This window comes from Podarcis melisellensis (genome assembly GCF_964234715.1).
Source record: "Podarcis melisellensis genome assembly, chromosome: 3".
NCBI lineage: Eukaryota > Metazoa > Chordata > Lepidosauria > Squamata > Lacertidae > Podarcis > Podarcis melisellensis.
Genome location: NC_138530.1, coordinates 19,004,323 through 19,018,482, shown reverse-complemented (window position 1 = coordinate 19,018,482; position 14,160 = coordinate 19,004,323). Strand labels below are relative to the sequence as shown.

Genomic DNA, 14,160 nt, shown 5'->3' with positions numbered 1-14,160 from the left:
CACCTTGTTTTCAAGCCAAGCCTAATGAAAGCTGCACATAATAATAATAATAATAATAATAATAATAATAATAATAATAATAATAATAAACAACTGTAAAACTGTTCTTCTGAGTGTTTTCTGAGATCTCTGTTATTATACTACAGTGGTACCTCGGGTTAAGTACTTAATTTGTTCCGGAGGTCTGTTCTTAACCTGAAACTCTTCTTAACCTGAAGCACCACTTTAGCTAATGGGGCCTCCTGCTACTGCCGCACCGCAGGAGCACGATTTCTGTTCTCATCCTGAAGCAAAGTTCTTAACCCAAGGTAATATTTTTAGGTTAGCAGAGTCTGTAACCTGAAGCGTATGTAACCTGAAGCATCTGTAACCCGAGGTACCACTGTACCTGCCAAGACAATGACTATGATGCTCTGAGACTTTCTCAACCAAGATGGCAGTCTAGTCCTCCTTAAAGAGAGCAGTTTAAAATATCTCAAAAGGTCTGGATGAATTACTATACAGTGGTATGTCAGGTTACATACGCTTCAGGTTACATACGCTTCAGACTCCGATAACCCAGAAATAGTACCTCAGGTTAAGAACTTTACCTCAGGATGAGAACAGAAATCGCGTGGCGGCGGCACAGAAGCAGCAGGAGGCCCCATTAGCTAAAGTGGTGCTTCAGGTTAAGAACAATTTCAGGTTAAGAACAGACCTCCAGAATGAATTAGGTTCTTAACCCGAGGTACCACTGTAGTTATTTACTTACACCTCGCCCATCTGATTGGGTTCCCCCAGTCACTCTAGGTGGCTTCCAATAGAATACAAAGTCTGCGTATACCAGATCCATTTTATTAAGACAATACAAATCACACTCTTGCCATCAAACACTTGGCAAAAGAGACACAACCCCTCCTCTCTCACTCCCACCTCACATTATCACAGGGACCTCCTCTTAAGAACTCCTCAACTCCTAGATCTTGTTGAGTCCATCCTTTCGCTTTCAGGTCAACTGAATTATATACCCATCACCCTTTAAGGATGAAAATAACATTTAAATGGTGTGTGTGGGGGGAGAGAGAGATGGTTAGATATTTGCAGTCAAGACAATATGCTACTCACTTTCCACATCTCCAGCATCTCTTCCTAGGCCAGGAGCAACCTCTCAGACCTCCCTCACACTGGATCAGACTGCAATTTAGTCTTTAAGGCTACATGTACTTGAAATGTAAGTGACATGGGATGTGGGTGGTGCTGTGGTCTAAACCACTGAGCCTCTTGGCCCTGCAGATCAGAAGGTTGGCGGTTCGAATCCCTGCGACGGGGTGAGCTCCCGTTGCTCAGTCCCAGCTCCTACCAACCTAGCAGTTCAAAAGCACACCAGTGCAAGTAGATAAATAGGTACCACTGCGGCGGGAAGGTAAATGGCATTTCCATGCGCTCTGGTTTCTGTCATGGTGTTCTGTTGTGCCAGAAGCAGTTTAGTCATGCTGGCTACATGACCCAGAAAGCTGTCTGTGGACAAACGCCAGCTCCTTCAACCTGAAAGTGAGATGAGCGCTGCAACCCCATAGTCGCCTTTGACTGGACTTAACAGTCCAGGGGTACGTTACCTTTTTTACAAGGGACACAGGGGAACTTACTTCCAAGTACATGCAAAGGATTTCACTGATACCTTTTTCTTTAATAGGGAGGAAAGGAAGAGAGGCACCCAGGGATAGGTATTTAGTGGGCATCAAATCTGGGCAGCCAGACAGAACACCTTGTAGCCCTAGTCCTTGCCAGAAGAAGGATTTCCCAGCATCAATCCAAGCCACTGTTGTGGGAGAACTGGAGCAAGACAAGATGACCCATGCATTTTATGGGCACCTCCGGCAAGGAATAATCTTAATACAAGCTCTCCAGACAATGAACAAGCCAAGCCACATGCCAGCCCACGCCCTTTCACCTTCCACTCCCCATCCTCAGATCCCAGATTGCTAGTCAGCGTTCCTTGAGATTAATCCCCTCCCCCATCTAAAGACAGGTCTAATTCTCTCATCCTGGTGAGAGAGGAATGCCAGAGGCCGTTTCCATCATCAGCTGCCGCACACCCATAATAATGACTTACAAGGATGCCCTGTTTATCCATCAATTCACGGCAGCTGCTGCCTATACAACAAAGGCGGACTTAAGTATCTCAAGGCTACACAGCAAAGGGAAACACATGTTCCTATATTAAGATGCATAAGTGAAATTAGCAATGCTGCATATCAATTTCACTGCAAATTTTTACACACCAAATGTTTGCCATCTAATACACTAAAACAGATTAAAAATAAAGGGCGATAAACATGATAGGGGTACTACATGTGTTTCTTCATGCGCTCCCAAGCTATTGGCAATAAAGCACATTGACTCTACTATTTAACCATGCAGGCATCTTATTAGATTTCTCTCATATGTAACTTACATTAAAACAGCTTAGCATATGCTTTCCATGTATATTTCATTTCTCTTCTAATCAACTCTTGTTGATTATGTTATTATTTCTATTTAACCATGCAGGTCTCTTATTTGTGTCTTCTCTCATATGTGACATATGCATTACATTAAAATAGCTTAGCATACATTTCATTTTCTCTTTCAATCAACACTTGTACATTCTTCTATTAGACACTATCATGGAAGGGGCATATCGAGGCTGCAAAACTCAAAGCGAAGAAAGCTTGTGGGACACTAATTAAATTCTATTTTACAGTGGGTGACCAGTTACTAGAACCCGTGTTGAAAATCTTTGCTAGTAAAGTGGTTTCCCAGATGCTCCATGGTGTAGCAATACAGGGCATGGATCCAAATGCTAACATTCTTCTATTATAAATGTGTGTGTTTTATCTGTTTATCAGTCAGTCTGTCTGTCTATCTATCTGCTGGATTTTCTGGGCAAGACTCCATTTGCATAAAAGATAAATTTAAAAGTGTTGTGGGTACTTTTCACATTCAACATATACAGAGGAGAGAAACCATCCAAGATATCCTGCAATTTCAAAATGAGATAAGAGAGCACAAGTTAAAATTAGTTTCAACTTTAAAATCACAGAAAGGGCTGGGAAATAATAAGGTCTGAAAGCAAGATGTGCACAGCTCTCGCTAGACTTTTTCTCATCAGCAAATCACCATGGGAACATATTTTCAAGCTCAACTTCACAATCACTACTTTTTTCTTTTTAAATCAACCTTAGTGATGTTTATTAGCAGCACAGAAAGTTCATTGGGAGCCAGAAATAATGCTCGCCAATACTATACTATCTCAAGTTTTGTTTGAGAACACTGCGATTCCTCTCAGGCTCATCAGCGATGAGAAGATAAGCAAAGGCAGATAAGTCTCTAAAAGAAAGCTTGTCTGTTTCTACCAAACTTCCTTCTGCCATGTGCAGCTTTGCAGAATAGAGCGCTGAGCTATTATCTCATTTCCAGGAACAGCAAGACCCATCAGGCCCTGGCCATAAAACTGAGCTTCATCCAAGAACATGGCTCTGAATCTTCTGCAGATGCACACAACCCTCTTGCTAAAGAAGATAAAAGCCCTGTGGCATCAGTCCTAAGGTCCATCAAGTTCAGACCAACCAGGTGCCTCTGGAGAGGCCTGCAAAGCAAGACCTGACCATAAGCACCTCTTTCCCCGCTTGTGGTTTGCAGCAGCTGGCATTCAACTTCACAGAAAGAGTTTGCCAAAGGAAGTTTGAAAGCCATTGATCTACAGCAAAGGAAAGAGAAAACAAATTCCGTCATGCTTTGCAGGGAAGCGTATGGGTTGCAGAGGCAGCATCTCAAGCGGTAAACTTCCAAGGAGATCTGCAAGGACAGAAGGGTTCCCATGACAAACACACAAGACCATCAGCGAGCCACACAGGGAATATCGCTTAAATATCTTTATTAGGCTTCACAGAACATTTTCTGGCGACTGTGTCGGCCGGAGCAGCCTTTGCACAGCCCTTTCTCTGCTTGTTGGAAGCAAGGGAAAGGCGGTTGCAAGCGCTCATTTCCTGCCCTGCGACAAATTACACCAAGTTCAGCAAGACAGAACGCCGCTTGTGTTCACGCTGCTTACATAAGCAGTGAAGTGTGCAACCTTCTAAAATAAGCAGTTTTCTTCCTCGCCCCATCTCTGAACGAAACCATTGCCCCTTGTATGCCGTTCCTTGGGGCAGGGGGCTGTTGGCTCAATCCCGCCGCCTCAAATGCAGCTCTGCAAGAGAAATGCATCTAATGCATGGATATCACACATACGAGAGAGATTGGTACAGAGAGCTGACCAGGCGCTAACCCCGAAACTGCATGGCAACAAGAATAAATCTGGGGAGGGGGGGGTTAAATGCAGCACTCCAGCATTTTGTGAGGATGCACACTTGGATTTAAATCGCTGGTTAGGAAAAAGACGAGGGAACTCGAGCTGTGTTCATATCTATGCCATCTATTGTCAGGAACAGGTCAGCAATAACTCACAAGGGGTCAGTGAAATTAACTGGGTACAGAGCGGTATATAAATTCAGTAAATAAGTAAAATTACGCAAATCCCCCCAGCGTCTCAGCTGATCCACTGGCTCTTTGAGCACGCATGCTAAAGAAACATACAGCTCCTGTCACTCTCACTCTGATATACCGGTAGTTTATTAAATAGTTTAGTACAATATTTGATTCAGAATATTTCTCTCTCCCCCCCCCCCGTTTTCTTCCTCTAAAAACTAGGTGTGTCTTATGGTCAGATGTGTCTTATGGCATGAAAAATACGGTAATAATAACTCTTTATTCAGATAAACTGAACAGCCCAGGACTAGTGATTACGGCAACTCTTCCTGGTAGGTCTTGCCCCAAGGAGACAGTTGTGAGGACTGAAGGTCCCAGCTCTCCAAGTCTCCCCTGGTTCCTTCCCAAGCAATCTGAGGCTGCTCCTTCATATTGCCTGTCTTTGCTCCGCCCTGTTCATTCCTCTCCATGTTCTGGGGACCAAGGGATAGGAGAGCTGGTTGAGTAGGAGACCCCCTGGCTTCTTCAGCAGCCTGCCTGATCTCTGCTTCTTGGTTCCCTTCCTCCCCAGCCTCCATTTCTGCCTCTGATTCTGGACTGTCCTCTTCTTCCTGCTCACTAAACCCCTATTGCCTCTTCAGCTTCCAACACCCCCCCCACACAATTTGCTCCCTCTTCTCCCTCTGGCCAGTCACCACCATCCTACCACCAATCCCTTGGTTCTGGGCCTTCTTCCTTTCGGGATTCCCTTGGGGAGGGAGGTTCCCCAGCTGGTGCCTCCCACCATTCCTCTACAGCCAGACGCTCCAATGATATCTACATTACTTAGGAGGTTAACAGGGGCCATTCTTGGTGCACGTTTTGCGAAAGGCATTGCGTTCAGAGATTTATCTGTCCATTTTCTTAAAGTTCACATACTGTTTGTTGAAAACAAACCCCAGTGTGGTTTACAAAAAGAATAAAACAATAAACTTATCAGCGGAAACAGCCATTTACAATGTCCCAAAAGTAATTTTGAAAAGTGATAAGCTAAAAACCAGATTAAAAATGCAAGTTGACATTCCCCGTAGGCTTGCCTTAAAACACACACACACACACACACACACACACGTGTGTGTGTGGGGGGGGGGGCAACAGTGAAGGCACCTGTCTGATGTCAACAGTCAGGAAGTTCCAAAGTATGGGCACTACCACACTTAAATATCAATTTCTCCACAGTTAGAAATTTCTTACGAATTTATAATAAGCTTGAATCTCACTAGTTCAGCTTGCAAATCTGATCTGGGAAATTAAGAGTGTGGCTGAAAGCCTTACAATTAATAATAATAATAATAATAATAATAACTATTACTTGAATTTATTTACCACCCTATACCCCGAGGTCTCAGGGCGGTTCATTAAATAAAATCAAGATATAAAGCCACAAAATACCCAATAAAAAGAAAAACAACAACCCCATAGCCCCCCCCCCCAAAACCTACATTTTAAAAGGGCAAAGGATGTAAATCAGATCAACCGAAGGCCTGCTTAAGAAGGAACACTTTTGTCTGCCGCCTAAAGGTGTGTGATGAAGGCACCAGGCAAACTTCCCTGGGGAGAGCATTTCACAGACGGGGAGCCACTGCAGAGAAGGCCTGTTTTCGTGTTGCCACCCTCTGGACCTCTCGAGGAGGGGGGCACACAAAGAAGGGTCTCAGAAGATTATCTCAATCTTACATTTGTGTGTTTCTAAACTACAGGGCAAACTTGAAAGCTGTTGTGGTTTCAGCCGAAAGGATCACACACACAAAACGGTGATCTGCATTGATTAGAGGAGTGAATAGGAAGTCCAGCTCCATTGTACTTCGTGACCAAAAATAGAGGCCAGCCGCTACAGTGCCGTCAGCAGCAACTGCTAAAGAAGGCCTACTTGAAGTGTGAGACGGTCTGCATTTTATTCTTTCTCCCAAGCACAGGTGTCACAGAGACTCGGCACTTCAGTTTTGGCACAGACGTTCCTATACAAACCCATTAAAACTAAAAAGCAAACCGTAATAAATAAATAAACAGTTGTGATTTGAGTGCTTTTGCCCTAAGAAGTAAATTGAATAAAATAACTTTGAAGTTTTCCACAGCGGCTGCCCATCGTGATTACCTTAGTAGTCAAATAACTGCGTGCAAAAAATATCATTTCGCCTTCATGTCTTCTCTCTCTTCCTTTTGAAGAACACTGGTTTTACTGGAGCACAAAGCTTTCTGATTGTTCCAGTAGGCAACTTTTTAATGAAGGCGAGTAGATGAGGTGAGGTGTGTTTGCGAGGGAAGGGGGAATTAACAAGGTGCATTTGTTTATAGAGTGGCAAAACTAAGATTGAAAAGCCTAGCGCTCTCCCCGCAAATGGGGAAAGCTACACACCCAACTGATTCAGAACATGTTGAAAATAGCATGTGTATCTCTACTGAAGGTAAGGAGATTGCAGAAGGAATTCAACACAGCGCTAAGGAGATCGTTGCTTATGGTTTGTTTGGCGGGAAACAAATCACAAACCTGGATTCAGAGACAGTGCTAAGCCAAACCATGCCTTGATTCTTGGTGGTGCGGCAGGGGCGAAGCAAAGCACCTACAACTTTAGCCCCATGCACCAGTACACAGCCCATTCACCTGCAAACCATAGGGTAGTTTAACTATGGTTTAAAGCAATGTGCAAACCAGGCCACTGTCACTTGTTAATTAAAATAAGGTAAAATATGTTGTTAAGAATGCATTGTTTAAAAGAGAAGCCGCAAATCTGTCACCATATGAACTGCCATAATGATAAAACCGATCCAGGCTTAGTAATCACATACAGCAGGGGTAGGCAACCTAAGGCCCGGGGGCCAGATCCGGCCCAATCGCCTTCTCAATACGGCTCGTGAACAGTCTGGGAATCAGCATGTTTTTCACGAGTAGAATGTGTCCTTTTATTTAAAATGCATCTCTGGGTTATTTGTGTGGCCTGCATGGCGTTTTTACATGAGTAGAATGTGTGCTTTTATTTAAAATGCATTCCTGGGTTATTTGTGGGGCATATGGTCTGAGGGACAGTGGACCGGCCCCCTGCTGAAAAAGGTTGCTGACCCCTGACATACAGTGTTCGAAACTCCCATTGTTCTAGGCGCATTTTGCAACAGGGGATTTCATTAACGCGTGGCAGGTTCTGAGCTCTGGGCGTAGTACTGCGCCTAAGATTTCAGATTAAAACTGCAAAGTGGAAGGAAAGGAGGACCTTTTTCTGCCTTCCTACTTCCAATTTGGGAAGTAGTAGTATGACATTAGGGACGCGGGTGGCGCTCTGGGTTAAACCTCAGTGCCTAGGACTTGCTGGTTGTATGGTCGGCAGTTCGAATCCCCGCGGCGGGGTGAGCTCCCGTTGTTCGGTCCCAGCTCCTGCCCACCTAGCAGTTTGAAAGCACTCTTAAGTGCAAGTAGATAAATAGGGACTGCTTTATAGCGGGAAGGAAACGGTGTTTCCGTGTGCGGTGCTGGTGCTGGCTCGCCAGTTGCAGCTTCATCACGCTGGCCATGTGACCCGGAAGTGTCTTCGGACGGTGCCAGCTCACAGCCTCTAGAGCGAGATGAGCACGCAACCCCAGAGTCAGACACGACTGGCCCGTACGGGCAGGGGCACCTTTACCTTTACTTCCAATTACTCTCAGAAGACTAGAGAAGAGACCCTCTTAAGAAGATTAGGGAGATAGGCAGAGGAAGGACTAGACCATGTGGAAAATGAACATAATATTTTAGTTGCACTTCATTCATTTTCAGCTTTGCATTCTTGTTATTATTATTATTATTTTCTATCCTGCAGTGATTTAATTATTTGATTTCATAAGAACTGGGAGTTGGGAAAGCCACAACCTGATTTAACCATGAGATTTCCCATAGAGTCTGTTCTGCTGAAAATAAAAATGCAGTTAGTAGCATACATATTAAAAGTTAAGCTGCAAATGGACACACCCCAGGGCAGCAATTGTCTGGTCTGAAGACTTACTCTGGGCACAGAAGCATGCTGTCTTTTGGTTAAGGGACACACCAAACCAATTTACAAAATATGCTGGGGTTCATTTGCTTCATTTGAATCTGTGTTTAATCTAGCAAGATCAAAAGCAGCCTCTTCATAAGGATGAAAATTACATCTGCCGACTGCTTCTATGCAGTCTATGCAAGGACACGAACCACAAAGTATTCCCAATTTTCAGCATTATAGCAATTTCGGGTTGCTAGCAATAACAAGTCAAAACGAACCACGTACCAGGATTCTGCAATATTCACTTTAAGATGGAAGTATTTAAAATTGTGAATAATTTCAGCATTCAGTTCTCAGGGCTAGAGCAAAATGCAGATTTAGTTCTATTAGTGAAAGGCTTAGCTTTTAGCAAATTTAAAGTTGGAATTTTCAAAACTTAAGGTTATGAAAAATAAATATATAAACCTCAAGAAGTGTGCAAATCCAGCATTTTTGTCCCACTCTGGCAGCATTAAGAACCCTGGTGTGGGACTGCAGCCAGGGTGACAAGGGCATTCCACAGCCATGACTATGTACTGAACAAAGCCAATTTAAACAAACACTTCGACTCCTGCCCAACTCCCTGCTACAGCAACCTACTCCAGTGTATTCTGGCCCCTACATGTGCACGCCTCTGTTCTAGGGGCTGCTCCACTTCAACAGAGTGCCTGCTGCAAAGGCCATGGGAATCTCTGAAATGTGTTGTTTCTTTCTTTCTTTTTGTCTCAGAATTGTTAACTTCAAAACTGGGCTGATCAAGCATTGATCTTTCAGCATTTAAACGGCTAGCTCTGGGTTGTTTTTTTACCTGCCTTGTGGTTTATCAGGCCTAAGCACATTCATGCATTAGATTTCCACCCCCCAAGCTAATTTCCCCAACCGGAAACCGGAGCACACGGAAATGCCATTTAGCTTCCCGCTGCAGCAGTACCTGTTTATCTACTTGCACTGGCGTGCTTTCGAACTGCTAGGTTGGCAGGAAAATGGCATTTCCGTGTGCTCCGGTTTCTGTCACGGTGTCCCGTTGTGCCAGAAGAGGTTTAGTCCTGCTGGCCACATGACCTGGAAAGCTGTCTGTGGACAAATGCTGGCTCCCTTGGCCTGAAAGTGAGATGAGCGCCACAACCCCATAGTCGCCTTTGACTGGACTTAACCGTCCAGGGGTCTTTTCGCTCATAGGTGCTATAGGAAACCTGAATGTCAAAACTTCCAGATTTCCACCATGCTCAATCAAAACTTCCTCAAGCCTCTCAGATGATGTCCGCTCCATTCTTACTCCACCCATCCTAATAGCCCCCCCTTCTTAAAGAGAGTATGTCAAATGGCACATACATGACTATTGCCCAGCTGCTATCTCTGATATTTTGAATTGCTATGAATTCGCATTGAATTTTATTGATTGATGAATTTTGTTGGATTTTTGTTTTGTTGCTTGACTAATAATAATAATTTTATTATTTATACCCCACCCATCTGGCTGGGTTTTCCCCAGCCACTCTGAGCAGCTTACAACACATAATTTTTTTCTAAAACATTAGACCTTAAAAACTCCCCTAAACAGTTACAGATAGGTAGCCGTGTTGGTCTGCCATAGTCAAAACAAAAAAAAATTCCTTCCAGTAGCACCTTAAAGACCAACTAAGTCAGTTCTTGGTATGAGCTTTCGTGTGCATGCACACTTCTTCAGATATCTGAAGAAGTGTGCATGCACACGAAAGCTCATACCAAGAACTGACTTAGTTGGTCTTTAAGGTGCTACTGGAAGGAATTTTTTTTGTTCCCCTAAACAGGGCTGCCTTCAGATGTCTTCTAAAAGTCAGGTCGTTGTGTACCACTTAACTATAATACTCTCTCGGCGCCTCAAAAACATACAATGCAAAAAATAAAAATCAGTTAAAACTATAAAAAGGAAACATCAATTAAAATGCCTGCTGGAAGGGGGAGGGGAGTCTTCAGTAGCGACTGACCTGAACAGAAAAGAAGTTCCATAAAATTGGGTCCACAATACTAAATACACAGCTAACAGCGTTAATCGCAACTAGAACAGTACCAAATATTTTAATTAGTTTCAGACTCTCACAACATCCTCTGCAAGTTATTGCGGGCAAGAGACAAAGAGAGGGAAGAATGAAGATGAAATACAAGGAGAAAAAGCACTTGTGGAGCCTTAAAAACCAACCCATTTAATATGGTGCCATTTAATATCGCTGAGGATAACAACTTCATGTATCTGATGATGCGAACTGCTGTTCATAAAATCTTGTTCCATAATAAAGCTGGGCTCCTCGTTGTTTATGCTGTAACAGACTAACATAGCTGCCCCTCTGGAAAATGAAATACAGTACAAGGACACTTAAATAATATCAACTATCGGTATATAGCTGATCTAGTGAGCCAAGGAACTCAGCGGTATTCGTTCTCAGGTGTGTTACTTTTCCAGAGTGACTCAACTAGTGACCCCTAGTTTGAATAAGAGTCACAGTTTGCTTTACATCTGCTGGACTATTCTGTGATCAGAACATTACAGATACAGTGGTACCTCGGGTTATATACGCTTCAGGTTACAGACTCCACTAATCCAGAAATAGTACCTCAGGTTAAGAACTTTGCTTCAGGATGAGAACAGAAATCATGCAGCAACGGCAGTGGGAGGCCCCATTAGCTAAAGTGGTACCTCGGGTTAAGAACAGTTTCAGGTTAAGAACGAACCTCCAGAACGAATTAAGTTCTTAACCCGAGGTAACACTGTACTTCCAACTTAAACGCATTGAAAATGATGCCTAAATATCAACCTGTAAGTCTGTCTGTCTCTCTCCTTAGTCGAGTGTAGATTACTAAGGTTAACAGAGTTATCTATTTGGTTGATAGCACACCATTTCCATGCTATCAGCAAACCTCTGAACTGTTGCGGCAAAGTCTTCTCATGGCAGGAAGGCCAAGGTGGTAGAGCTCAAATTGGGCTGTGACCAAATAGCTCACATCTTGAAGCAATTGGGGGGGCGGGGGGAGAGAATTGTCTCGGCTACTTCCTTGCAGACATAGCTGGAGAATGCAGCCTTGACCACAAAAGACAGTCCACCTTACAACACCCCCGCTGTCTTCGCAGCGACCTCTCTTATCTATAACGTTTCTTACGAGGGGGCAGCCCAGAATGATGCAGTGCTAAACGAAAGAATCCACTGGTATATAAAATATTAGCTCTGAACTAATATTATACTGGTATTAGTGTGGGAACTTCATCTACCAGTGTTCCAAGCTGTCTCTGGAGTAGGACTGGCAGGGAATGAAAGACTTTTGAAAAAGCACTTCACAGCTTCAGAATTAAACACTTCAGGAATGGAATTTGTAACTCCAAAAACCACACATTTGCATCCATGCCCTCTATCTTGCAGGCTCCGGAATGCACAAATTATGACTAAACATATACTAATATTTCTATTAGCATTTTGGGGGGGTGAAAATGTTGCTTATCCGTGGCCTGCGAGAAGCTTGCCAAATAAAGCAGATTAATTCCAGATGTTGCTTAGGCTTGGGACACATGTCCGTGGGTGGTGAGCCAGCGGTGGAGACAGGCCTAGAGGCAGGCAGAACAGAGGGAAGACCTCTCTTCCAGGTGTATTGCTGTTAACGCAAACACGATGTCACCACTGCAAGGAAGCTGCAATCCGCCTCGCTCATTTCTGAGACTGAACAGGGCCACTTGCATAACTCGAACCTCTGTGCTTTCACCATGCAGTGCACACTAGGAATGATGAAAAGGCCAGTTTCGGGTGGCGGACAAGGAAGAGGAAGGAAAGCTGCACGTAAGAATTGTACAGTGGTACCTCGGGTTACAGACGCTTCAGGTTACAGACTCCGCTAACCCAGAAATAGTACCTCGGGTTAAGAACTTTGCTTCAGGATGAGAACAGAAATCGTGTGGCGGCAGCGGGAGGCCCCATTAGCTAAAGTGGTACCTCAGGTTAAGAACAGTTTCAGGTTAAGAACGGACCTCCAGAACGAATTAAGTTCTTAACCTGAAGTAACACTGTACTGGAGAATACTAATTCCTTTTACCAAGAATTGGTTGTGCAAAAGAATAAAAGAATTGTACAGGAGAGAAATTATGTCAGTTGTGGCTTATTCTTCTCTCACTGCAGCTGTGTACCTGAAGGAGCATCTTCACCCCCATTGTTAAGCTTGGACACTGGGGTCCAATTCTGAGGGCCTTCTGGTGGTTCGCTCACTGCAAGAAGTGAAGTTACAGGGAACCAGGGAAAGGGACTTCTCGGTAGTGGCACCCACCCTGTGGCATGCCCTCTCGTCGGATGTCAAGGAGATAGACAACTTCACAACTTTCTGTAGACATCTGAAGGCCGCCCTGCCGCCAGAAGTTTTTAATATCTGGTGTTTCACTGTTGGAATTCTGGTGGAAGCCTCCCAGAGTAACTGGGGCAACCCAGCCAGATGGGTGGGGTACAAATGATAGTCATCATCATTGTAGATGTGGTTCTCTAGGCCTCAGAACTCTCCTCAAGCCACGCCCCCCTCTAAAGGCCACACCCTTTGCTAACCTGTTTTGCTCTCCAAATGTTTCTGCCTGGCCAGAGGATAGAGAGGTGAGTTGTGTGTAGAAACCAGACTATTGCAGAAAGTAAAATGTGCATTTGCAATCCAGTCAGATGGGCAGGGCACAAATATTAAGCTTATTATTATATTCTTTTGCCTCTGGCTACACCTGCCACTGGCAACTTCCCTTGGAAATCAGCCCATGAGGTAATATGGCCCTTTGGTCAAAATAGGTTCCTCATTTCGTCTTTGGCTTACAGGTACTCTGCAAAACTACCAAATCACTCCTTGCTGGAAAGCAAGCAGAATTGGGTGATTTTAAAGCACTGACTTCACATCTCATGTAAATCAAATAAAAATTACAGAAAGGCTGCCAAAATCTTATTTACAAGCCTGATAAAACAACAACAAATACAGGATATTATTCAGTTGTTGTTTTCCAAACTGTTTAGTGCATTGTTATTTAAACTTCTTGAATGTCTTAAACCAGGGGTGCCCAATTTTTTTTCCAAAGAGGGCCAGATTTGATGAAGTGAACATGTGTGAGGGCCAACCAAAGTTGCTGACCTTTTTTAAGGATTGAAGTTGTTGGGCTTTTTTTAAAGAATTTTACCACAGGGGTCAGATTAAACTGACCGGCAGACTGGATTAGGCCTGTCTTAAACTATTGTTGCTACTTTTCTTAGTGATCATTTTATTTTTTTATCTTGTTTGTAAACTGCTTTGAGGTTTTTTGTTATAGTTTTTTTTACAATCAAGTGGCATATAAATTTTACGAAACAAAAATAAACAAACATGCAATGCCATCCGCTTTCTCAATAGGCTCCGGTTGCGCAATGTGTACCTTTTAAAAAGCTTTCTATCCAAGTTTCGGGTTTCATGGGATTGGGAGAAAGAAGGGTTCCGCTTGTTAGTGGACATTATTGTAGTAAGTAGAGTTGTAGAAGAAGCAAGCGAGACCAATGAATGTTAGAGCAAAAAGGATTTCCCAACAATTAGAAGTCACACACACCATATCAAATGCTCAATATCCAATAGCAACACATGTACGTATACTAAAGCTTTAATGAAGCATAGGTACTAACAATTCACCCAAATC

At 43.6% G+C, this 14,160-nt stretch overlaps 1 protein-coding gene across 1 annotated transcript in view; it reads right to left on the bottom strand.

Annotated features, from left to right (window-relative positions):
* Nucleotides 1-14,160, bottom strand: part of PTK7 (protein tyrosine kinase 7 (inactive)) — a 113,903-nt gene that overhangs the window by 48,683 nt on the left and 51,060 nt on the right. The window lies entirely within an intron of this gene.